This window comes from Dermochelys coriacea, chromosome 3 (assembly GCF_009764565.3).
Source record: "Dermochelys coriacea isolate rDerCor1 chromosome 3, rDerCor1.pri.v4, whole genome shotgun sequence".
NCBI lineage: Eukaryota > Metazoa > Chordata > Testudines > Dermochelyidae > Dermochelys > Dermochelys coriacea.
The window spans coordinates 94,923,004-94,950,738 of record NC_050070.1 but is presented as its reverse complement, the minus strand read 5'-3'; the positions used below and the strand labels follow the sequence as shown (position 1 = coordinate 94,950,738).

At 43.2% G+C, this 27,735-nt stretch overlaps 1 long non-coding RNA gene across 1 annotated transcript; it reads right to left on the bottom strand.

Moving 5' to 3' along the window:
• Positions 1-4,331: 4,331 nt before the first annotated feature.
• LOC122459339 lies at positions 4,332-26,891 on the bottom strand. Its single transcript, XR_006279953.1, has 4 exons — positions 26,484-26,891; positions 9,021-9,105; positions 7,997-8,120; positions 4,332-5,029 (listed from the first exon to the last, which is right to left on the bottom strand). It is a non-coding gene; the product is annotated as an uncharacterized LOC122459339 (long non-coding RNA).
• Positions 26,892-27,735: the final 844 nt, after the last annotated feature.

The following is a 27,735-nucleotide window of genomic DNA, read 5'->3' as shown; positions in this document are numbered from 1 at the left end:
AACCCAAAGTGTACAGTACGATATTAATAGACCACAAGTGCCACTGTATCTTGCATTAGTGGAAAAAAAATTGACCCTGGTGCATCTCCACCCAATAGCACCAGGAAAATATACCTGTTACTTGCATCCCTCATTTTTAATTTCAGTTCACCAAATTCCACAGTCTTTGTACAATCTGGAGGATATTGGCCAATCAGAACCAATAGTACATCTTCTGGATCCTACACGATCAGAAACTTCAAACACATTCTTCTGCATGAGCAAAGCAAAACACAAATAACTGGCACTTAGATGTTGCCAGATCCAGCCTTTTTTGGGGGTGGGGGGTGGCACAAACTGCCACAGTCTACTACCTGTACTATGAAAATCTAGCCTCTAGCACATCCTAATACACAAAAACTTGAAAAGTCCAAATATGGACCCACCTGCTTCCAGCAAAGTGTAAATTATTTTTTCACTTAACCCCCAAATCTCCCCATTCCCCCAGATAGACAGTAATTGCAGCCATCCTTTAACATCAAATAAACCTATATCTAATTCATTGTGTTTCAGTGAAATCTTAATAATGGAGATCCTCACATCTTGATCTTTCTCCAGACAACCAAATTTCATGCCAACAGAACTTGACTAGGCAGATGTGGATGACATGAGAGTTTAGCTGATCAACTCTTGACGGAGATTTTCAAAACAGTCTCAGGGATTTAGACTCATCTCTCATTAATTTTAAACACATTAATGGAAAATGTGCATCAAAGTCCCCCTAGACGGCTTTGAGAAAATCACTGCATTGGATACAGGTTTTTCTGATGTATTCCTCCTCTGTCTGTTTAGATCCAGGTGCAGTTGGAGCAATTAACTTGTTCTCTATTTACGCCATGAATTTTGTAGGCATTAGTCCAGCAAGACTGACGTGCTTGATCTGCATTCTTGCAAAGTTCACACTCCAGAACATGTCAGAGTGTGAGTGTGAGTGTTCTCTATTTTGCTGAAGTTTGGGGGTTTGAGGCCAAAAACCAGCAGGATTCAACAGTATTCAGAATTTACCATTTACCCTTTTCTGAAGTGAGCTGGTATTTTAAATACTAGGATGATCCTAGAATTCTTAACTTTATTGTACTAGGTACAACACTACATTTTACTCCATAGCTAGCACAAATTGTAACACCTTATGTTGTGATCACTTAAACTAAGCAAGGAAAGGCTCGGTCAGTGTTTAGGGTGTGTCTTCACTGTGGAGTTAACTTGGGCACTTTACTCCTGTTACCTCAATCCCCTTCCTTCCCCCAACACACACACACACACACACACACACACACACACACAAAACTCACTCACCCACTTTTAATAACTCTTTCAGCCTGGGCTAGCTGGCTTATTTGAGGCTGTAGGCTAAAACCTGAGTGTAGCTTTCATTTGGGCTGGTAATCCACCCGTTTAGCACTGAGGACACAGGCTAAATCATTCCAGTGTTGATAGTCCTCCAGTGATATTCCACAATTTCCCTTTGTGCCCAGAAGGACAAATTCTCCCACAATTCACTAGGGGGAAATGATCGAACAACTCATTTTACTGCAGCACAAAGAATTTTGGGATATGCCCTCAGAAGTCCTAGTGACACACATGGGAGAGTACAGCATCAGTACTGTTTGCACACCCAGTCCAGGCTAACTTGGGGCTTGGCCCTGTTTACTGATCAACTCCAAGAAAGGAACACTTATTACCATTGTCTGCAGCACCTAATGGTGAATCAGTTGGTGGCACTCTCCCATCTGATACAGACTTTGTACTTTCTTAGATTCATAGATTTTTAAAGCCAAAATGGCCCATTAGATCACTTAATCTAATCTCCTGTGTTTCACAGGCCATTACATTTCACCAGTTACCCTGTATTGAGCTCAATAACTTGTATGACTAAACATATCTTTTTCACTGAGACTTAGGCTCCTAAGTGCCTATGTCATGTTTGAAAATAGAATTTAGCCATCTAAATCACTTTGCAATTTTGAGTGCATCAGTGCCTACCCATCTTTAAAAAATCTGGACCCAAGTGCATAAATCACTTCTAAAAATGGGCCATGTGCTCACTGAGGTAAAATTTTCAAAAGCACCTATCTTCAATCCTGTTATTTGTTAAAGAATTATCTGTATGATCTTATATTGATTGGCTTGGAGTTATTTTATTCCTCTTACGTATTAAAACGTGTTTTGCTTAGAAGTCATGTTTCTGTTCTCAGCAAAACCTTTTCCTCTTCTGGAGGTGACCTATTGTATCATTTAGTTTTATTGACTCTTCCCTTCGTCTTTTGATTTTATAATTTGGGCGTGCCATTTGGTTCCTTAGAAAGACTTATGTGACTGACTGCATTGTGCTATTTTTCTTTACTTATGCAGACTGTGACAGGTTTCCCGCATGCGCACACACACACACAGGGTGCCACATGATGTACTGGGGTACCACTGAGCCCACCTGTTCCACCAGCATTGGCTCCCTTACTGTCCTGTTGAGCCAGGCCCTCAAGCATCCTCCAGTACACACACAGTTAGGGAAACACCCAGCTGCATAAAGACACAGATACGGAAATGAATTCTGCATGGGAGGATTCAGGGAATTGCCCAGCACTCAAGTGCACACACACCCTGGAGTGTAAACCCCAAATTGTACTGTCTTGCGTTTCACAGAGAACTATACAATGTAAGCTCATAAAATGTTTTCCCTCCTTCAATGTGGAAGAAGAAATGCACAGCTTTTTGCCCCCCAGTTCTCTGGTTTTAGAGAAAACAAAAACAAGTTTATTAAACTACAAAAGATAGATTTTAAGTGATTATAAGGGTTAGCAAACAGATCAAAGCACATTACTGAGTAAATAAAACAAACACACAAGCTAAGCTTAATATACTAAAGAAACTAGTTACAAGTAGTAATTTCTCACCTTAACTGTTGTTTTAAACAAATTGCAGAGGTTCTTGAAGGCAAGCTGCTCTTGCTTGCATCTTAAAACTTTAGGTATTTCTTTCACAGACCAGACACTTTCCCAGCCTAAGCTCAGTCCTTCTCTCCCCCAACCTCCTTTGTCTTTGTTTCTTAGATGTTTCCAGCAATCATCCTGGGTGGGGATTCAGTGGAGAATGAAGACTGATGAAGTCACTCCTTGGCCTTAAATATGGAAGGAACCCTTTGTTTTCCAGTGTGGTCCCCCCCCACCCCCAGAAAAATACTGGTATTCTATCATGGAGTCCAGTACCAGGTGACATGATCACATGACCCTGCAGTGTCAAAGCAGCCATGAGTCAAAAGTTGTTTGTAGCATCCCAGGAAATTTCTCAGGAAGGTGGGAGATTACTCTGGACGTATTACTCTCCCTAATGGCCCAACCAGTTGGATTGCATTCTGTCAGATAGGCGTTCTCCAGGTGTAAACCCACTTGTAATTGATACATAGTCAATTCCTAACTTCAGATACAGAAATGATACAGGCATACAAATAGGATAATCATATTAAGTGTGAGGATTATATGGGAAATTTATTCAAAGAAGTTAAAAAATACCTGTAAATTGTTCTTCCATGAAAATAATATTCAGATAAAAATTTATACTCACCCACTCATTTTCCCCATCCAGGAGCTAAAGATTAGTGAGATTTAAGTGTGACAGGTTAGATTGTACCTGATTCTTATGGGGGCACCTGAGGAATGGTGAGGTGAGGACAGGAGACTAGATCCTCCCCGAGTGTTGGACTGCTGGGCCAATGACAGGTCGTCCACTGTGGATAAATTCTTAAATACTCTTTGGGCCAGAGACAGAGACACAGATAGAGAATGAATGATTCTGTAATCCAGTGGTTAGGGCACCCAGTGGGAAGGTCAGAGACCCCAGTCCAGTCTAGGGTGACCAGACATCCTGATAAAATTGGGACTGTCCCAATATTGAGCAGTTTGTCCTGTGTCCCAACCAAAGTACAGTAGGGATGCCATTTATCCCGATATTTTGTTTCATGTGCGTCTTTTTTGGCAGCATTTTGGTGGTGGGTACTTCTTTCTTCGCCGGCAAGATTTATTTCCCGCCGCCAAACGTGCCGGGTGAGTGTAACAATTGAAAAGGCGCTCCCCCTGCGGCAGTCCCAATGTTTTGTATTTAGCATCTGGTAACCCTAGTCCAGTCTCCCTGCTCCAAACATTACTTATCCACAGTGCAACAGCTTCAACAGGAGGGATGGAGGGACCCCTGCATTAGAATATTCCATAGCTCAGTGGTGTGAGCATCCTCTTGAGAGGTGGGAGCCCCCTCTTCAAATCCTTTCTCCCCATCTAGTAGAGAGGGTGGCATTGAACCTGAGTCTCCCACATCCCAGGGGAGTGCTCTAGCCACTGGGCTAAAAGTTAAGGTGGGTGGCAACAGCACTTCCTCCTGCTGAATTTTGAATCGGATCTATGTTCAAAGGGCCCCTACCAAATCAGACCCTGCATGCAAATCAGGTGGCTGAATACCCGTCTTCCCCTGTTTTGTGGATCACTCTGGGGCTTAGGTGGGAGATTGACAGGAGCAACAGTACATGTGCTCAGATGTAGAAACACAGACATCTGGGGAACTTTTACCCTGAAACCTTACATGCCGAGTGACTAAGTGCCTATAGGGTTTGGTGGAAGGTTTGTGGATTGCAAAGGAGCCAAAACAGAGACTTAGGCATCTAAGTGCTTTCAGAGATCCCACCCATGGACCCCAATGACTATGGTTTTTCTTCAAGGAGAAAGTCATTTCACTTATGCTCCACTGTAGCATAGAGCTATTGAAACAAAATGGACAAGAGGGGTTTTCTTCCACAAGCAAGCCTTGAGAGAAGCATGGAGCATTACATTTTAGAACCGCAAACATGTTTCTTTATTACCAAACTGTTATTCCTTTGATTTCTTTTCAATAAATTTCTCTCTGTGGTGGAATGAATGTCACTTCACAAACAGATTTTAGATCTCCAAAGACTTGCCTTGAAACTTTTCATGTGCTGACTTTGTAATGTTTGTATATTTTTAGACACCTAGAGGATTAGGAAAAAATCCTAAGGTATTTGAGCAATACCAGTACCAAAAATGTCTTTACTTATATTATACTGTACATATTGTTGGACATTTTTGATGGAAAAAACACAGGTTTAAATAAAGACTGCTCAGTATTGTTTCAGCAAGTGATATCATGAAAAATCACACCCAATCCACCAAAGAAAGTACTAAGTAATAAGTGTTGTTGGGATTCTCTGCCCCACCCCAGGGAACTTCTCATCCGATACAAACTGTAAATTATTGTTCTTACTGACTGGGATCCATGATCCTCCTACCCAGGTCTGTATATGCCTGTGACAGTGTGAGATGGCTAAGATTCCTCTGTTGAAGGGGGGTTAACACACAATGAAACACAAAAACATAGTGCACTATCTGTCTCACTGAAGTATCCCACTTTTGCCACTTTCAGTTTAGTAACAATGAATTACAGCAAAGATCTGTATTTTTGGCTGAATTGGGAAACAAACAGTTGCGGAATTCAATACACCCTGCATCTATTTACACTTGGCTTGATTGTCTGAGTGGCTGAACAGCCACAGTTCCCATTGATGTGCATGCATAGCTCCAGCTGACCTTTAAAAATCAGGCTCATCTTTCAAACGGAGAGCAAAGGCTTGGTGGCCTAGTAAGGGATAGTCAACTCTCCCTACAGATATGTGTGTTCACAGAGAAGCTGGAATTTTGCCCTATTACAGCCATATGTTAACAGCTCTAATGGTGGCACCAGCAGCTCAGATGGTGTTCATTAGGAAAAAGGCTCATGGACCTAACTCATATGTCCCAGAGCCTCAGTAAGAAACACCAGCTGACATTCTGATTCTGCATTTTCCCTTCCACACATACTCGCTACCAAGGAGATAGATGGTTTGGTCTGAAGCTGAGCGATCTTATTTGCAAAATAATTTGCCAATTTCCCATTGAGAAATACTCTACACTGTCCCAGATGAAAATAACCTGCATTAACCAGATCTGGATGCTTTGCCTGCAGCACAGACATGATAAGAATTTTTAAAACTCTGTCACAATTTGTTAGCCTCAGAAGAGGACTTCTGCAACCAGTGCTCTAGCAGTTTGCCTCCTGTTTGATCAGTAGCAGATCATCTGAAAACCATGGTGACTTGTGAGAATAAAGTCAGGGTAACAGCATTTAGGAGCATGGCTGAGTTCTAGAAAATGTACAATAGGAAACAACTTTGCATAGAATGGAGATAGAGATGGAAAAGACCTATTCCGTATTCCTGCCTAATTTCTATGACTTAACAACTCTGCATTATTGACTTATTTTCAAAATTCTGAGTATCCTATACAGATCACGGCTACACAGAAATATTGTGGAACAGCAACACATTTATTTCAGTATGCACTGAAGTTACTTGAAAAACAATCTATGATTCTCCTAGTTCAATTAAACCATGGGCAACTTTTCTGGGAACTCCATGTGACATTATGTTTATCTTGCTAAATGCTAATTTAGAGGTTCTTAAAAGAAGTGATACTGCAGGGTTTGAAAAACTACAAAACAGACCTTAGCCTGCTGTAGTGTTGAGTCCCCTCCAATTTAAAGGAATAAACAGCTATATGCTGCTTAGTATGTACCATACTTAACTATAACATGTTTTTCAGTCCACCTTCTACTCTGTATATTTTTACATGTAACTTACTACACGTTTCTTGCCTTCTTGTACTTTCTTTCCCTTCCTGGCTTCTTGCCAAATTTTCTTTCCTGGAATAACTCCTGCGGCCTGATTTCCACAGTTGCTGAGCACCTATCACTCACATTGACTTCTCCCTCCCCTCCCCCACACTCTCCTGCTGGTAATAGCTCACCTTAAGTGATACTCTCATTACAGTGTGTATGGTAACACCCATTGTTTCATATTCTCTATGTATATAAATCTCCCCACTGTATTTTCCACTGAATGCATCCGATGAAGTGAGCTGTAGCTCATGAAAGCTTATGCTCAAATAAATGTGTTAGTCTCTAAGGTGCCACAACTACTCCTTTTCTTTTTGTGGATACAGACTAACACGGCTGCTACTCTGAAACCGTTCATTTGGAGAGTGGATACTCAGCATTTGTGAACATCAGGCTCATAGCATTTCATTTCCTGTGCTGCCTTAAACATCTGTTTCCTCTATTCCTTCTCCCCCGCACCTCACTTAACTCTTTCTTTCTGTACATTGCGTTCTCTATCTCCTCTTTTATATATTCTCCCTCCTTCTACACATAACATCTTTCTTTATATACCATACTTCTCTTGTGTATACAATCTATCACTCATATCCTTTCATACATAGGGATTAGAATTTAACCAGACAAATACTAGCCAGAAGAATACACCTACTAGCCAGAAATCAGTGTAGAAGATGAAGGACTCATGATCCATGTGAAAAGTCAACACATCCTACCCCAGGCCCAATTTTTTAGAAAGAAGAGGATACTACTAGTGGTTCCCCTCAACTCTACTCAGGGCTTAGTCGGTCTTCCAGATCATCCCCCCATGTAGCAAATTTCTGATATTTTAGAAGCTCCGACCCCTCCAACTATCCCCAATCCATCTAGTTGTCAAAGGGAAAAGGAGAATTCTCTTTCTTTCCACTCTCATCCCAGACACTTCTAGCAACTGAGATGAGTGAGTGATATTTCTATTTCTCTACTGTTCCCAACCTCCATTTCAAGTCTTCTTCCCCAGTAAGCTGGTCCAGGATCTGACTCTGTTGCTGCTCATAGCTTTTCCAAGGAGCAGCAGAGTGTCTTATGCATGACAATATCACTGTTGGTATTCAGAACCCTGTAAGCAGCTGTGAAAATAAAGTTCTTGGTGGTTTTCATTGCTACAGCTTGACAAAGCTATAAGCAGCAACAGAGGAGCTGGAGCTATGTGTCTGGAGGTCCTGGAAAATAGTACTGCATCGGTTAAATCTGGTTCATATTTAAATATTACCTTTACAGTCATAAGGCTTGTAATCTGTGTCTCGATGATGGCTTAGATAGCAGAAGTTTACAACACTTGCCTGAGAAGGCTTCCTATTCTCCATAGTCAAGCAGATTCTTCAAGCTCTCCAATACTGGATTTAAAAACAACAAACAAACAAAAACTGGACTTTTTTTAATAAAATACTGACATCATCATCACAGCACTGTGGCTTTGAAGTTTCTGTAGTTTAAATGATGCTGAACAGTAAAATCTAGGAACAGAAATTTTTTTTTAAAAAAATCTCTCTATCAATTAATCAGAAACATCAGAGTGGCCAGATTCTTATACCATAACAGCCCTCCCAGAAACACACAGAGCCTCATTCTGATCTCACATGGGTGTAAATCAAGAGTAACTCCATTAAAGATCAACAGTGGTGAGAGACAAAAGTCAGGCCTATATTGCATGAGGTACACCCACACATATGCACATCTTGAGGACCAAGGATACTGTCTTTTATGATTTACAATTAGACATCACAACTTGCTGTGATCCAAAGCAGAACTGACTACTATATGTATAAAAATATATAGGAAGGGATTACATTGCCCAGATTAAGGTGTCTACCTAGAGTATCTGGAGATGAAATTCACATTTGTACCAGAATGACAGAGCTGGAGACTGGACTGCAGTGTTGGTTTCTTAGTCAGGAACTGACACTGACAGGTGGCATGTGAGAGGTGCCCTGCAGCCATTTTCTTCTCGTTTCCCTCCCATCCTCATCTCCACACTCCCACACATGTTCACGAAAGCATAAAAATATTGAATTCACCTGGATGAAAAGCTATAGAGAAACTCGGATACAATGTAAATTACATAACCTCTTGGCACTATTTGGATCACACCAGCCCTAGACTGGTCTACATTTATTCTAAGCATGCCTCATTATCATTTCCAAACCAGCTCTCTTTTGATGTTTATATTGCAAATTGCATGGTTTTCGTTTTTATTAGTTGATGTTTTCCTTCCTCAATTCTATTAACATTCTTACCAAGTCTCCTTAAGTAGCTAATTTCCATAATTTCTCTGATCCTGTTCTGTGTTTGATCTTCAACTCTTCCAAAGAATGTAAATAACTGTAATAAAAAAAATCAAGATAAAAAAAAGAGAATCTTCTATCAAGTGAGCAGCCTCATAACAAATGCTTATTAGAAAAAAATAAAACGTCAAGAAAGGGTGAGCAGAAGTTCCAACCCACACTATTAAACAGGCAGCACATGGAAAATGAAATTTTGCAAGTTCCATCAGATGGAGAGATGATAGAAAAGAGGACTGGTCAACATGGTTATATGAACATGCTTAGGGAGTCTGTCCATATTGAAGAAAAAACATCCTGATGTAACCCACTGTTTGTTGTGTGAATTACAGGTCTTCCTCTGTGCCAAATTTGTTAGGAGTGAATTGGATTTACTACTCAGCCACCATAAGATGGAAAGAAGAAAACCAGAGTCAGGAAAAATCTGGCCTTGGCTTAGGCAGACATAACAAAAACATCTGCACAATTGCAGTGTTACTAAAAAGGACAGATTCATGAAAATGGGGAGGAAGTGTGAATAACTGACCTTGGTCTGTGTTTGTAATGATAAGTTTCTTGCTGAAGTTGCTTTGCTGATAAGTAGAATAATGAATTATTATTTGCTATTGCTGTGGAGATTTTTAGCCTATTAGAGTCCATTATGAGTTATTTGCTTGATCCAGAGAAAAACCTATAAAGAGTTTAGTTAGAAAGTGTACTTTGGAGAAGTTTGGATTTTCTATGAGCCTGGAGTCACTGGCATAAAACTCCCAGCAGCTAGGAGAAATGCTGGAAACTGGAAATCTGTTGCTGCCACTCACCACCTCAGACTTTGGGTAACTATATTCTGGTGTGTTCTAGACCAGTGCGTCTCAAGCTATCTGATGTGGGGGACCAGCAATTTTTTTTTCTCCCAATGTGCGCGCAGACTGACAGTCGATGGCTTGCAGACCGGCACCGGTCCGCGGACCACCACTTTGAGTAGCATTATTCTAGACTACTGCATTTTGATGTATGCTTTGTACTTAAGAAAAACAAATATTTTTGGGCAGAAGCCCTCATGTGTACCAATCATTCATCAGACGGAGGTGCTGTGTCCCCCACTGATTTATTTCTTGACACCGCCTGGAAAACAGAATAAATTACCATAGCTTTGGGTTCAGATAACCCCAGGTAACAAATCCACAGAGGACGTGAATCTGTTACAGTTCTTAGCTTGAGAACCTGGCTCTTTAGCTTATGCGAAAGCCACTCATGTTTTTAGCTCTAGCCCCAGTTCAATCATTGGGGTCAGCCAAGATAGTGGCCATCACGCGGAACCAGTTACAGGAAAAACTACCATATATGAGACTAGGAAAGAACAAAACACTGTTGGTTTCCACTGTTACCAACCAAGGTTTAACAGTGTGGTGTGTGGACATAAATGATGCTTATAGCCGACAATATCACTAACTGGTTACAAATTTGATTAAAAGCTGTAGCCTTGTCTACATGAGAGAAGTTTGGGGTTCTACCCATTGTTTGGTCCTCCTGCTATGCCTGTAACATATCCATCCACAGACAAAATGGTCCCAGTGATGCGTAGGAAATCAGATCACCAGTGGGTGACAAAAATATAGTTAGTGATAAAGATATGCTTTTAAAATTGTTGCTATGGTGAATAGCCATATTCAGAACATATATTTAAGAATTATTATCGCCAGCTTAGCTCAGTCTCACAGTAAAATGAGGTTTCTAATTGGTGATACCATAAGTATACCTACGCATCTAACTCAAATTGAATTCAATGGGAACTAGGCTCCTAAATGTCTTTGAGGATCTGGACCTTTGCACTTATTTCCTGCTGAACTCTGATAAATGTAAAACCAACTGAGGTTAATTGGCAACAAGCACAGCTCTGCAAGAAGACATTAGAATTATAAAAACACCTCATGTTTGCAATCAACATTTTTTTATGGCAGCACTTGTAACTGACGTATCTAAATATATTCACAAATTCCTTGGTGGCCTCCTGGATGAAAGTTCACTGAAAGAATCAATTAAACAAGTGTATTTGATCACCAGATGTGCATGTCCTGGGTTATGTTTTACATCAGCCAGAGACACAATGCTATGGTAAGTGATGATTAATGCTCGGCTGACTATTTCACAGAGCAACAGACAAACATTTGATCGATGTGAAGGAATACTGTCCAACTGAAAAAGCAGAACTCAGAAATTGACCTAATTAGAATTAAAAATATGGAGGCAAACACAGAGTTATAACCAAAAGGTGTTCAAAAGATACAAAGTATAAAATTATATGTGTTTAGTTATACTAGACAACCATTCAATAATTCCATACATAAAGTGAGAGAGGAGAGGAAAGATTTGCTTTGCAGATCTATCAGTGTAAAAACTCTTGATTAGAAGTGACATTGCAAAAGTAACAATGCTATCAGGTTCCTATTCCCCACTATGATGGAGGCATGGGGGAGTCCCAGAGACGGCATGCTACCCCCCCCCAAAAAAGGGGTGGGGGTACTTTCTGTACTGCAGCCTGACTTACTGGTTCAGAGAACAAACCCAAGTGGGTGTATCTCCAGAGTCATGTTGAGTGCACTCAACTCCAACTGAAATATAGGCAGCTCACTGAGGCCCCAATCCTGCAAACATTTAAGCATGTGCCCATCTTTACTACTAAGCGTAGCCATCCATGATCAGGGCCTGATAGTACAGAACTATCAGCACTACTGGAAGAAGCAGGTTAATGCACACTTCTCTTTACCAATGTTAGAAGAATCCATGTTCTAACATTTTTTAATTGTGTTTGTAAACAAAAAACATGTTTTAAACTGTTTCCTTTAGTTATAGAACAGTGTTTTTCTAGCCACATTGCTAGTACTGTTTTTTTAAAATTGTGATTGCATTTAAATAGGTGTTGAAGTCAAGCATGACAGTCTAAATGTTTAACCATTCAATAGCTGAGGGAAGTGCATTGGGAAAGTCCATGAGGGAACCAGGCAGCCCTTGCAAGTATATAATCTACAACTTCTCACTGGCCACACTGGAAAGAGGAGAGTCACAAAGGCTCCATGTATAGCCATTCGCAGCATATCTGATCACTCTACATCTGAAGCGATAGAGCTCTGCCCGCAGAAGGTCAAAACCAGGAGGCTGAACTATTGGATCTGTCAGAAGATAGGCAATATCTATGTTTGAAGCTTGTTCTTGCCACTTAGCATGTCAATTCAGAGGCAATATCAAGGTTCTTTAAAGGAATTGTCCAAATGAGGTGCCTGGAGCCAAGCCAGTAGATCAGTGAATTAGACACACCTTTAAAAAGGGATAGATGTGACTGATCTTGTACCCTAAGGAGAAGTTTTCACAAGGTGACTTGTCACTTGATGTCAGAAGGGGCAAGTCTGAACGAGACCAGCAGCCAGGCCAGGTTGGTTGGTCAGTCTCATGGTACCAGTTATTATACACTGTGTCATTCAGCTGAGCATCCACTAGTCCTTTGTGAAAGGAACTGACCCACACCAGGGAGCAATACTCTGCCACAGAATAGAACAAGGAAAGCCCAGAGCTTCTCAGTGTCTGTGCATTGGCTCCCCAGGTTGAACCAGCTAGTTTGATGATCAGGTTGTTTCTTCTCTTTATTTTCAGTAAGGTCTTGGTCTTGAATGTCTAGGTGAGGTCCAGTGTAACACCTAAATGCACAGGCTTTGGGTTGTGGGCCAGCCTGTGGCCATTCAGGAAGATGTTAAAATGTTTGTTGGCTTTCATGTGGTTTAGATGGAAACAGCTGGACGCTGTCTTTCTGGCACTTGATTTAAATCATCACCTTTAACAATAGAGGGCCATCTCTTTTCTGCATCCAAGATTTCTTCTAGGTGACTGAAATCCTGGGCCTGCACTACCAGACAGATGACATTTGCATAGATTAAAACACCTGGCTGTGGTGATGAGAAGGTCATTTGTGAAAAAGTTGAAAATCGTTGGTGCTAGAACTGAGTCCTGAGATCAATTTTTTTGGGACCTCCACGAGCTGTTCTTTTGTCTCAGCCCAGTCTACATTAGGCATTGAGGTCGAATTTAGCAGCATTAAATCGATGTAACCCTGCACCCGTCCACATGATGAAGCCCTTTTTTTCCTCGACTTAAAGGGCTCTTAAAATCGATTTCCTTACTCCACCCCCGACAAGGGGATTAGCGCTGAAATCGGTTTTGCTGGGTCGAATTTGGGGTACTGTGGATGCAATTAGATGGTATTGGCCTCCAGAAGCTATCCCAGAGTGCTCCATTGTGACCGCTCTGGACAGCGCTCTCAACTCAAATGCACTGACCAGGTAGACAGGAAAAGGCCCGCAAACTTTTGAATTTCAATTTCCTGTTTGGCCAGTGTGGCAAGCTGCAGGTGACCATGCAGAGCTCATCAACAGAGGTGACCATGATGGAGTCCCAGAATCGCAAAAGAGCTCCAGCATGGACCGATCTGATCGCTGTATGGGGAGAGGAATCCATGCTATCAGAACTACGTTCCAGTTTTCGAAATGCCAAAACATTTGTGAAAATCTTCCAGGGCATGAAGGACAGAGGCCATAACAGGGACCCGAAGCAGTGCCGCGTGTAACTTAAGGAGCTGAGGCAAGCCTACCAGAAAACCAGAGAGACCAACGGCCGCTCCGGGTCAGAGCCCCAAACATGCCACTTCTATGATGAGCTGCATGCCATTTTAGGGTGTTCAGCCACCACTACCCCAGCCATGTTGTTTGACTCCTTCAATGGAGATGGAGGCAACACGGAAGCAGGTTTTGGGGACGAGGAAGACGATGATGATGAGGTTGTAGATAGCTCACAGCAAACAAGCAGAGAAACCAATTTTCCCGACAGCCAGGAACTGTTTCTCACCCTAGACCTGGAGCCAGTACCCCCCAAACCCACCCAAGGATGCCTCCCAGACCCACCAGGCAGAGAAGGGACCTCTGGTGAGTGTAGCTTTTAAAATACTATACAAGGTTTAAAAGCCAGCATGTTTTATGATTGATTTCCCCTGGCATTCATGGCTCTCCTGGATATACTCCCAAAGCCTTTGCAAAAGGTTTCTGGGGAGGGCAGCCTTATTCCATCCACCATGGTAGGACACTTTACCACTCTAGGCCAGTAGCACGTACTCGGGAATCATTGTAGAACAAAGCATTGCAGTGTATGTTTGCTGGTGTTCAAACAACATCCGTTCTTTATCTCTCTGTGTTATCCTCAGGAGAGTTATATCATTCATGGTCACCTGGTTGAAATAGGGTGCTTTTCTTAAGGGGACATTCAGAGGTGCCCATTCCTGCTGGGCTATTTGCCTATGGCTGAACAGAAATGTTCCCCGCTATTAGCCATGTGGGGGTGGGCGGGAGGCAAAATGCAACCTTGTAATGAAAGCACATGTGCTGCGTATGTAATGTTAACAGCAAGGTTTACCATGAAAGAGTGTACCCATTGTTCTATAAAATGTGTCTTTTCAAATACCACTGTCCCCCTTTATTTTTCCACCAGCTGCATGTGTTTCAAGGATCACAGGATCTTCTCCTTCCCAGAGGCTAGCAAAGATTAGAAGGCGAAAAAAATGCACTCACGATGAAATGTTCTCTGAGCTCATGCTGTCCTCCCATACTGACAGAGCACAGATGAATGTATGGAGGCAGACAATGTCAGAGTGCAGGAAAGCACAAAATGACCGGGAGGAGAGGTGGCGGGCTGAAGAGAGTAAGTGGCGGGCTGAAGAGAGGGCTGAAGTTGAAAGGTGGCGGCAGCGTGATGAGAGGAGGCAGGATTCAATGCTGAGGCTGCTGGAGGAACAAACTAATATGCTCCAGCGTATGGTTGAGCTGCAGAAAAGGCAACAGGAGCACAGACCGCCGCTACAGCCCCTGTGTAACCAACCGCCATCCTCCCCAAGTTCCATAGCCTCCTCACCCAGATGCCCAAGAACGTGTTGGGGGGGCCTCCGGCCACCCAGCCACTCCACCCCAGAGGATTGCCCAAGTAACAGAAGGCTGGCTTCAATAAAGTTTTAAACTTTTAAAGTGCTCTGTGGCCTTGTCCTTCTCTCCTCCACCACCTCTCCTGGGCTACCTTGGTAATTATCCCTCTATTTGTGTGGTGAATTAATAAAGAATGCATGAATGTGAAGCAACAATGACTTTATTGCCTCTACAAGTGGTGATTGAAGGGAGGTGAGGAGGGTGGTTAGCTTACAGGGAAGTAGACTGAACCAAGGGGCGGGGGATTTCATCAAGGAGAAACAAACAGAACTTTCACACCGTAGCCTGGCCAGTCATGAAACTGGTTTTCAAAGCTTCTCTGATGCGCACCGCACTCTCCTGTGCTCTTCTAACCGCCCTGGTGTCTGGCGGTGCATAACCAGCAGCCAGGCAATTTGTCTCAACCTTCCATCCAGCCATAAACGTCTCCCCCTTACTCTCACAGATATTGTGGAGTGCACAGCAAGCAGTAATAACAGTGGGAATATTGGTTTCGCTGAGGTCTAACCGAGTCAGTAAACTGCGCCAGCGCGCTTTTAAACGTCCAAATGCACATTCTACCACCATTCTGCACTTGCTCAGCTTGTAGTTGAACAGATCCTGACTACTCTCCAGGCTGCCTATGTATGGCTTCATGAGTCATGGCATTAAGGGGTAGGCTGCGTCCCCAAGGATAATTATAGGCATTTCAACATCCCCAACGGTTATTTTCTGGTCTGGGAAGAAAGTCCCTTCCTGCAGCTTTTGAAACAGACCGGAATTCCTGAAGATGCGAGCGTCATGTACCTTTCCCGGCCATCCCACGTTGATGTTGTTGAAACGTCCCTTGTGATCCACCAGTGCTTGCAGCACTATTGAAAAGTACCTCTTGCGGTTTATGTACTCGCTGGCTTGGTGCTCCGGTGCCAAGAAAGGGATATGGGTTCCATCTATGGCCCCACCACAGTTAGGGAATCCTATTGCAGCAAAGTCATCCATTATCACCTGCACATTTCCCAGGGTCACTACCCTTGATATCAGCAGATCTTTCATTGCATTGGCTACTTGCATCACAGCAGCCCCCACAGTAGATTTGACCACTCCAAATTGATTCCCAATTGACCGGTAGCTGTCTGGAGTTGCAAGCTTCAATAGGGTTATTGCCACTCGCTTCTCAACTGTGAGGGCTGCTCTCATCTTGGTATTCTTGTGCCTCAGGGCAGGGGAAAGCAAGTCACAAAGTTCCATGAAAGTGCCCTTATGCATGCGAAAGTTTTGCAACCACTGGGAATCGTCTCAGACCTGCAACACTATGCGGTCCCACCAGTCTGTGCTTGTTTCCCAAGTCCAGAATTGGCGTTCCTCCGCATGAACCTGCCCCATTAGCACCACGATGCCCACATTGGCAGGGCCCGTGCTTTGAGAGAAGTCTGTGTCCATGTCCTCATCACTCTCGTCACCGCGCTGATGTCGCCTACTCTCTGGTATTGCTTTGCGAGAAACTGAATGGCCGCCTCAAGGATAGAACTCAAAACCTCAAGGACAGAACTCAAAACTGGGTTTAGCAGGCTGTCGATTTCACAGAGGGAGGGAGGAGAAAATGAATACAAAACAATTCTGGTCTATTTCTTGTTTTGAGCCACTTCATCTATCTTTATACATCATGCAGGCAGCAGACTGTGCAGTATGACCGCTAGCCATCGTCACCTCTTGGGTGCTCGGCAGAAGATGGTGCAGTATGACTACTGGCCATCGTCTTCTGCTGGCTGCAGATTAAAAGACTGCCGGTAGGACTCAATCGCCATGAGACGAAACAAGGGAAATGACCTGGCTGAGTCACTCCCATGTTTGCCCAGGCACCCGGTTAAAAGAGTACCCAGGACTACATCGACGATGGCTACCAATCATACTGCACTGTCTGCTGCCAAAAGGCAATAAACTGCTGCTATGTAGCAATGCAGTACCATGTCCGCCAGCACCCAGGAGACATACGGTGATGGTTAGCTGAGTGGGCTCCATGCTTGCCGTGGTATGGCGTCTGCACAGGTAACTCAAGAAAAAAAGGTACAAAACGATTGTCTGCCCTTGCTTTTACGGCGGGAAGGAAAGGGGGGCCTGACGATATGTACCCAGAACCACCCACGACAATGTTTTAGCCCCATCAGGCACTGGGATTTCTACCCAGAATTCAAATGGGCGGTGGAGACTGCGGGAACTGTGGGATAGCTACCCACAGTGCAAAGCTCCGGAAGTCGACTGTTGCCTCGGTACTGTGGACACAGTTCGCCGACTACATGCACTTAGAGCATTTGTGTGGGGACACACACACTCGACTGTATAAAAACGCTTTCTACAAAACCGACTTCTATAAATTCGACCTAATTTCGTAGTGTAGACATACCCTAAGTGAAACTTGAAACCAGTGGCCTCTGGGCAGCAGTTCAGTCCAGAAGCCATTCTTGATGTAGATTGGGACACTGCTGGATCACAGGTGCTGCAGTCTGGTCTGAAGCCTATTTGATCTACACTCAGTATACCATCAATGGTGGGGGCAATTCTTTAAAGTAAATGCCTTTAAAGTAATTTTTACATGCAGCTTAACAAAGAGATGGGGTGGTAATTTTCTGTAAGTCTATAATTTTTCCTCAGATTTTGGTAAGGCTATTACTTTTGCTCTGCACCAGATCTTAGATATTTTATCTCCTCAATGACTCTAGATAGAAAGATAGTTCAGTGTTTACTAGTTCTTCAGGCATTTGGGGGAGATGTTATGAAGCCCACATGCTTTACCTGTTCTCAGTGTTTTGATCACCCTTTCTATTTCATCTGCAGTCTTCTTTGGTTTCAGGTATGCACTATTTTTATTGCCACCATTTTTCTTCACCCCAAAGTTTTCTTCAAAGTTTTTGTCCTTATCCACCTTTGATTAGGTGGGTAGCAATGCTTTTTGGAGAGACAGGAGACGGCACTATGCTGGAGACTTCTGAGCAGCACCAAGTTTTCGGATGAGTGCCTAGGCTTTGTGGCTGTATCAAGATACATGTTTAGTTCCATGGTGTCAGGAATACAGCCCTGCAGCTGCCGAGTACTCCTGATACCCTAACAAGCCATCTGGCTACCTGATGGACCACCCTGCCTGATTGCCTAAGGAAGCTAGCAGGCCAGTTCTTAAGCTCAGCAGCAGCTTGCTGGCCATAGACTCTCCATCTCTCTGTGCTCACCTCTCACCAAGCCCTGCTCTGTTCCTTTGCTGATCCAGCCCAGATCCTGCCCTGCACCCAGCTTTGTTCTCATCCTGTCTCAGACTTGTTCCTGCCTTCCCTGACTCACTGTAATCTGGTTCTGACCCTGAACTCAGATTCCAACTGAGTCTTCACCCTTGGCTCTGGCATTCAGAATCTGACTTCAGTTCTGACCTTTGGCTCTGCTTACTGCCCTATCTTGACTCCTGGCTCTAGCATCTGGACTCTGGCCACTAGGCCTGACTGCCTACAACCAAGTCTCCTGACACACGGTAGCCTGCAGTTATCACAGAAGAATCCTAAGGCAAATGTGCTGCAGTGTCGAATTTTGGCAGCACAAGGAAAATCTGACTTCAAGCAGAGGAAAGACACAACCCAGATACATGAAAAGTATAAACAGTCTGTTTTAGAACTGTAGGAAAAATCATTGTTTTTGTTGTGTGGAATTTCTCAACAGTTTGGGCTGTTTTGTTATACATGTTTTCACTGCCCCCAGTTTTGCATTGTCTACAGTGAAAGAATGGCTATATTTTGCATCCAAGACTTGTGGAAATGCAAAATTTGATATTTTTAATGTGAAAGACATTTTTTGTTGGGAAAAGGCCTGGTTTCTCTCAAAAGTTAGCCCTTGTTCACTATGAAATGAGCCTATTTTTGTGTGGGGGAAAAAATCACATACCTTAACAAAATATTCCATGAACATGTCCCCATTTTTGTGATTATAACATAATGTAAAAGCTCTTACATTTCAATTAGTTCTGTATTTTATTACAAGTATTTGCCACACTTCTTATTTGTCCTACACAAACTTCCCTCCCTGCAATGAGTGCAGCAGCTATTGAAGGGAAAGCTGTGCTGAGGATAGTTACTATTTATTACACACAAAAATTATGTTAAAAGAACATTAATAAAGTCAACTCAAGGACTCAAAAGATAGGAAATGCCAGATTTAAGATTGTCCATGCAACTTTAATTTGGCCCCCAGGTGCAAATGCATGATACAGTCAATACATGAGTGCATACTATTTTTTTCATGAGACACCTGTTTTCATTCGGTGCACAGCATGGACAGTGCTCAATTAATGAACACCTAGTCAATATTTTATTTTCTCTTCCTTATTCAGTGTGTGGGCCCAGGTCTTATTTTTTGTGCACTATTCAAACCATGCTCTGAAGACAGAATTATTAATTTCCTCATGGAATTTTCTATGGTGCTCATCACTAAGGTATCCGAGTGCTTCACAAACATGTATTTATTTTCACAACACCCATGTCAGGTGATCAGGTAGCATTATGCCCATTTTAGAGATAGGGAGCAGAGGCACAGAGAGATTAAGATCAAATTTGTCCACTAATTTTAGGTGCCCAATCTGAGATGCCCACATCCTGATTTGTCAGAGAACATAGCTTTGTATAACATTTGACATATTCAGAGCACAGCTCCCATTGACATCAATTGCAGCTGGGAGCACTTCACACTTCTGCAAATCAGACCCCAGGGGACGTTCACAGTGGCCGTTCCTACTGGGCTGTTTGCCTGTGGCTGAAAATAAATCCTCCCCGCAGTTAGCCATGTGGTGGGAGAGGGGGCCATTGGCGCGGAGCTGTTCATGTTTGGCTAGCAGGGATCTTCCCTGATACCAGCCAGGCGGTGGGGGGAGGGGAAAAGCGATCATCCCAGAGAACTGGATGGGGGAGGGGGTTAGTTTGGTTTCTGCTGCTGCACATTAACAGGAAAACTGAAGCAGTAAATGGCCAACTCAACTGGCTTTGCTTGGTATGGGAAAGGAGGGGGCTGCTGTTATGAAGGTTGCAGAAGCCGAAAGACTATGGCTTACCATGGCCGCCTGCAAGCCGAATTCTGTTGCCAGGCCCTGTGTGTGTGATCTCCAACACCAAAGCCGCAGGCACTCAATACAAGATGCAAAATGCAACCTTGTATCAAAATCATATGCTATGTAACGTGAATAGTGTTGTTCACCGTGAAAGGGTATAGCCATTGTTCTGTAAAATGTATCTTTTTAAATACTTCACTCCCTTTTTTTCCTCCAGCATCTGCAAAATGTTTCAAGCCTCCCCTCCCCCCAGAGGCTATCTCAGATAAGATGGCGAAAAAAATACACGCATGATTACATGTTCTCTGAGCTCATGCAGTCATCCGGCACTGACAGAGTTGTGTGGAGGGACACAATAGAGTACAGGACGGTGGCCGATGAACCAGAGGAGAGGTGGCGGCAGGAAGATCAGAGGAGGCATGAGGAAACACTAGGGATACTGGAGGATCAAACGGACATGCTCTGGTGTCTGGTGGAGGTTCATGAACGGCAGCAGGATCACAGACTACCGCTGCAGCCCCTGCTTAACCGCCCTCCCTCCTCCCCAAGTTTCATAGCCTCCTCGCCCAAGAACGCAGGGTGGGAGGTTCCGGGCACCCAACCACTCCACCCCAGTGGACAGCCCAAGAAACAGAAGGCTGGCATTCAACAAGTTTTAAAGTGGCCTTTTCCTCCCTCCTCCCACACCCCACCTGGGCTACCTTGTGAGTTATCTCCCTATTTTTATAATCAATTAATAAAGAACACATGTTTTTTAAACGATAGTGACTTTATTTCCTTTGCAAGCAAGCTGTGATCGAAAGCGGGAGGGCGGGTGGCTTACAGGGAATTAGAGTAAACCAAGGGGGCAAGTTTTCATCAAGGAGAAACAAAAAGAAGTGTCACACAGTACCCTGGCCAGTCATGAAACTGGTTTTCAAAGCTTTTCTGATGAGCACCACTTCCTGATGTGCTATTCTAACCACCCTGGTGTCTGGCTGCACGTATTCAGCGGCCAGGCGATTTGCATCAGCCTCCCACCCCGCCATAAACATCTCCCCCTTACTCTCACAGAGATTGTGGAGCACACAACAAGCAGCAATAACAATGGGAATATTGATTTTCCTGAGGTCTGAGCGAGTCAGTAAACTGCGCCAGTGACTCTTTAAATGTCCAAATGTACACTCTACCACCATTCTTCACTTGCTCAGCCTATAGTTGAACAGCTCCTGACTACTGTCCAGGGTGCCTGTGTACGGCTTCATGAGCCAGGGCATTAAGGGGTAGGCTGGGTCCCCAAGGATAACTATCAGCATTTCAACATCCCCAACCGTTATTTTCTGGTCCGGGAAGTAAATCCCTTACTGCAGCCGTTTAAACAGACCAGAGTTCCTGAAGACGCGAGCGTCATGAACCTTTCCCGGTCATCCCACATTGATGTTGGTGAAATGTCCCTGGTGATCCACCAGTGCTTGCAGCACCATTGAAAAGTACCCCTTGCGGTTTATGTACTGGCTGCCCTGGTGGTCCGGTCCCAAGATAGGGATATGCGTTCTATCACCCCACCACAGTTAGGAAATCCCATTGCAGCAAAGCCATCTAGTATGACCTGCACATTTCCCAGAGTCACTACCTTTGATAGCAGCAGCTCAGTGATTGCATTGGCTACTTGCATCACAGCAACCCCCGCAGCAGATTTGCCCACTCCAAATTGATTCCTGACTGACCGGTAGCTGTCTGGCGTTGCAAGCTTCCACAGGGCTATTGCCACTTGCTTGTGAACTGTGAGGGCTGCTCTCATCTTGGTATTCTTGCGCTTCAGGGCAGGGGAAAGCAAGTCACAAAGTTCCATGAAAGTACCCTTACGCATGCAAAAGTTTTGGAGCCACTGGGAATCATCTCAGTCCTGCAACACTGTGCAGTCCCACCACTCTGCGCTTGTTTCCCGGGCTCAGAATTGACATTCCATGGCATGAGCCTGCCCCATTAACACCATGATCTCCAAATTGTGAGGGAATGCAGTTTTAAAGAAAAGTGTGTTCATGTCCTCATCACCGCTCTGCCGTCGCCTCCTCGCCTGGTTTTTCAGGTGCTGGTTCTGCTTACACTGCATGATAATGCGCGAGGTGTTTACAATGGTCATAACTGCTATGGTGAGCTGAATAGGCTCCATGCTTGCTGCGCTATGGCATCTGCTCCTGCTCGGGCAATCCAGGGAAAAGGGTGCAAAAGGATTGTTTGCCATTGCTCTGGTGGAGGGAGGGGCGACTGACAACCTGGCTTACAGGGTTGGCTTACAGGGAATTAAAATCAACAAAGGTGGCGGCTTTGCGAGAAACAGAATGGTCCCCTCAAGGATAGAACTCAAAACCTCAAGGATAGAACTCAAAACTGGGTTTAGCAGGCCGTTGATTTCACAGAGGGAGGGAGGAGAAAATGAATACAAAACAAATCTGGTCTATTTCTTGTTTTGATCCACTTCATCTATCTTTATACATCTTGTTGGCAGCAGACTGTGCAGTACGATCGCTAGCCATCGTCATCACCTGGGTGCTCGGCAGAAGATGGTGCAGTATGACTACTGGCCATCATCTTCTGCTGGCTGCAGATTAAAAGACAGTGCGTTGCCGGTAGGATTGAATCGCCATGAGACAAAACTTAAAAGGGAAATGACCTGGCTGAGTCACTCCCATGTTTGCCCAGGCACCCCTGACCTCATCGAGGTCGGTTAAAAGAGCACCCTGGACTACATCGATGATGGCTACCAGTCGTACTGCACTGTCTGCTGCCAAAAGGCAATAAACTGATTGCTGTGTAGCAATGCAGTACTGCATCTGCCAGCACCCAAGAGACATACAGTGACTGTTAGCTGAGCAGGCTCCATGCTTGCCGTGGTATGGCGTCTGCACAGGTAACAAGAAAAAAAAGGTGCAAAATGATTGCCCTAGCTTTAATGGAGGGAAGGGGGGCCTGATGATATGTACCCGCGACAATGTTTTAGCCCCATCAGGCACTTGGATTTCTACCCAGAATTCAAATGGGTGGTGGAGACAGTGGGAGACTGCTACCTACAGTGCAACACTCCGGAAGTCGATGGACACACTCTGCCGACTACATGCACTTAGAGCATTTGTGTGGGGACACACAATCGACTGTGTAAAAATGCTTTCTACAAAACCGACTTCTATAAATTCGACCTAATTTTGTAGTGTAGACAAGGCCTGAGTTATCTAACTATTCTTCAACTCGTTCTTTCCCTATTTTGGCTTTCTTTCCTTCCCCCTTGTTGTAGATGTCAAGAGCAGTGATGAGCTGCCAAAAGCTGAAGAACTGGTTCCTTCAGTCACTCCGCGTCTTTGGCGGCACTGAAGGACCTGCCACCAAAGTGCCCCTGAAGGCCTGGAGTGCTGCTGGGTGAGTAAAAATTCTCAGGGCAGCTTCCCCAGACGGGACGCAAAGGACGGTCCCGTGGGCCGCATGTGGCCCGCAGGCCACAGTTTGCCCACCCCTTTAACAATCAGTTCTAAACTGGCTTCAAAATTTAACAACTGGTTTGCGCGAACCAGTGCGAACCGGCTCCAGCTCACCACTGGTCAAGAGTGTGATCGGTTTACCAAAGTGATGAGCTGGTAACCAAGCAACCATGTGGATTTTATTTTCTTACTTAGGGCTAGTGCAACACTTTACTCACACAAGTAATCCCATAGACTTCAATGGGACTACTCAGGTGAGTAAATCCTCGCCAATATGAGCCAGGGTTGCACAATCTAGCCCTTAACATTTGTACTGAACTCCGAATATGTTCAGTGCTAGGTATTGTGTTATATTGTTACTCCCTTTAGTTCATGAAACCCACCAGAACATGAATCTCCATTGAAAAGCCATAGATGTGGGCTATTGCAAAAAAGTGATGATTAGCAAGCATCATTCTCCGTTGGCTCCTTCATTCCATTTTCTTAGTTTTGTGGATATTGAATTTGATTCTCACAAGCAATAGGAGAGAAGAATAGCAATTTTTAAATCAGCACTGCAGAGCTGAAAAGCTACAAGTGCAAAACCACAAGCATGCTAGCAGTCTTGACACTGAAATGTAGAAATTTGACTTGAAACACAATAGCTACAACTAGAACATGATTTATTGATTACCACCTGTCACGTGATGAATTCCTTGTTTGTTTTACTACAAATTCTGTTTTATTGAGTCCTATGGAGTCAAATTAAAAAGAATATTATAGGCAGAAATGAAATATTCGAAAGTAGAGCCTTCAAACATCCCATCCTTTGCTGTGCTTTTGTCAGCTCTCACAAGAGAAACAGCAGTAGCCATGGTCAACACTTGGATGGGAGATTCTGTGTGAAAACAACATTACAAATGTCTGCACCTGGTCTATACTAGAACCTGTACTATTGCTATCACTGATGAAACTGAACTGATGCTAGACTTACTGATAGACCAAAGGCTGTCTACACCAAGGATTATTACAATGTTAGTTTCATCTCTTTATTGACTGGTAGACCCTGGCAGGGAATACAGATGGTCCTGGTGCTTGCATACTTGTAAATGTAATTTAAAAAGAGAAACAAAACAACCCTGAGTTGTAGTGAAGGATGATGATGCAACTATTGGACTGTTCATTAGGGCTGGTCAAATTATTATTTATAAATAATTTAGCCAATGTTGGGATTTTGACAAATTATTCATGAATAATTTTGCCATCGTTTGACCATCTCTACTATTTACCTTATTGCATGCTATGAAAGTTATCAGAAAAATAATGCCCTGGATTGCACAAAGTGCATTTTACTGGTTATTCAGTGGAAAGGGAGGGACATTTGTTCTATGGGTCAAAGAGCTCATTAAGAAATCTAGAGTGGATACTGGTTCCTAAACCTGACTAAAAATTTGCCACTAGAGCATTTTTAATGGAAAATGCTGTTTTCATGTGAGGTTGTTTTGTTTTTTTTGCAAAACATTCCATGTTTGTTTAAAAATTTCAAGTTTTTGTTGAAAAACTGAAAACGATGTAAACTTTGAAAAATCTTCAGTTCTGCAATTTTCAGTTTTTATATGAAAAGCTGAAAAATTTAACAAGAAAAAAATCAGTTTTGTTGAAACTTTGCATGGGGAAAAATTATTTTCAGAACTGTTTTACTTTCTGTGTATACTGTAGCACAGCCCAGTACCTACAGAAGAGGCCTGACAGGTTCCTATTCAGAAGATGTGTTTAGGAAAGATGCTGATAAGATATCTCATTACATGATTTTTAAGAGGTTCCTGTTTAAATGTGCAAAGAAAGTAGTTTTAAGTGCTCTCACCAATTGTAATTATTCTGCTACTTGAAGTGTTAATCACCCAATCTTTCACATATCCAAGAAACAGGAATTTGATCTTAGCTATTTGAATTACAGTATATCTTATTTGCATTACTTGAATTAATATGCATGATATTCTTTGATTCAATCTGTAACTAATACATGTAACAGAAGAAAAGTTCATGCTGAAAGTAGTAATAGTTTTAATTTGCTGCCATGGAAGCTAAATTGCAAAATCTTCAGGAAGGGAACATGGGCAAATAGTACTTGGTACTATATACAATATAAACTAGGTGAAGCTAGGCTAGGCAGGGCAGATCAGATGTATATTCCTATTTGCACTTTGTTTTCCTCCTCATTCATTAGATATGGTTCTTTCACTTCAGTTTCCATTCCACATCAAACATAGCTTATAAGGGAGGTGAGCACCATTGATGTGCTAGCTTAGTAGTACAAAGAATCTATAGTTCACTCCCGAGGAGGAATTCTTTAGATCACTTACGGCATAGGTGTTTCAAGGAGTGACCTTTTTGCTTTTTGTGCACAGCTTTAGAAATCTTTCGAGTAGGTCTGTAACAGTTAGTTATTGACATAACTAGACCTCCAGGCTAATCTTTAAGGTAGTTCCTAGTCCCTTAAGGTTGAGCCACAGCACAAGCACTTTTAAAGAGACAAGAATAATTTATCTATTTTGCCATTATAGGAATAATAAGAATCTAAATGTTCACTTCTCCAGTGTTTGTCATTCATAGTTATCTGAAAATGTAACATATTAACTGATTATCGTAATAATCTATCAGGCAGGCAAATGTATTTGTCTTCAACTAACTCAATAAAAATAAAAATACAAAGATGCATATTACATTTGTAAATCAGTTATAAAACCTGTTGATAATTGCTGTAATATTTTATTTAAAAGAAAACATTTTGGAGGGGACTGAAAGGTTTGTGTCTTTAGAAGAGTGCTGTCAAGTACTTCAGGCCCTATAGCCAGGTGCAACCATTTAGTTTTCTACTGTGAATAATATGGTTCAGTAATATCAATACAAGCTGTGTATATAAACTTAATTTTACCTTTCTTTCCTCTTCATTTTTCACTTCAGCAGCCCACTGTACCTGAATTCTTGCCTTGCCAAGTCCCCACTTCTTTATAATTATAGTGCATCTGTATTACACAGTGCTGAAAGGGGTTATGGGGACCAGCCTTCAATAAGAACTCCACTGGATGCACCTGGAGGAGGAGCACATGAGAATGCCACTGATTAGAAGTAGGCTCAGTTGGCCAGAAATGGATAGAACCAGGATAAAGCCCAGGATCAGTAAACAGCAAAGAAGCTGTACAGCAAAGCAAGCTGCAGTCATTCCCTGAGTGGAGGAATTTGCAAGGCTAGTGACTTCAGGGAAAAGGGAAGTTAGTTATGTAGGAAGTAATCCAGGGAAACAGCAGCAAGGGCTGGGACCATACAGAGCCTTAGCTGCTTATTATAGGGTCCCTGGGCTAGAATCCAGTATAGAGGAGAGGCCTGGGTTCCCCTACCAGCCTCTTGTGAGTGTCAGAGGGTGTTGGAGAGGCCAGCAAGTGGGTTGGGAAGGACTTCAAGTTCCCCAGAGGGGGAGGACCTTAGTGACATACCATGAAGAGGAGATTGCAGTCCCTGGAGTGAGATGGTTGCAGAGAGACACCGCCTTGGGGCAAGACCCTGCCAGAGTGGGAGCTCAATGCTTGGCAGAGCTAATTTCCAGGACAGCTAGCAGAAGATGCCACCATCGGTGAGTGTGCCCCTGACACATCCATTCATATATTTGAACATGTTTCAATTTCATTCTTTCTTCAGGTTTTTTTTTCCTAAATGCTCTAATTTTTTCCCACCTTCATTCAATCACCATCCCTTTCCTAGCCAAAGTCAGGCTTTCAAAAATCCACACAAGTATTTGCCCAGGGTGAGTAGGAAACATTCTTGGGCCTATGTCATCACTTTCTGCAGAATTGTTTTTCATAACTCTCCACCCCAAAAAAGCTCCCAGGGCTCTGTCCCTTTTGTTTGCAAAAATAACTTTCCAAACATTATTTTAATGCATCCAGTGCTGTCAAGGTTCCTTCCCCACTCTGAACTCTAGGGTACAGATGTGGGGACCTGCATGAAAACCCCCTAAGCTTATTTTTACCAGCTTAGGTTAAAACTTCCCCAAGGTACAAACTATTTTACCTTTTGCCCTTGGACTTTATTGCTGCCACCACCAAGCGTCTAACAAATATATAACCGGGACAGAGCCTGCTTGGAAATGTCTTTCCCCCCAAAACCTACACCCCCTTTCCTGGGGAAGG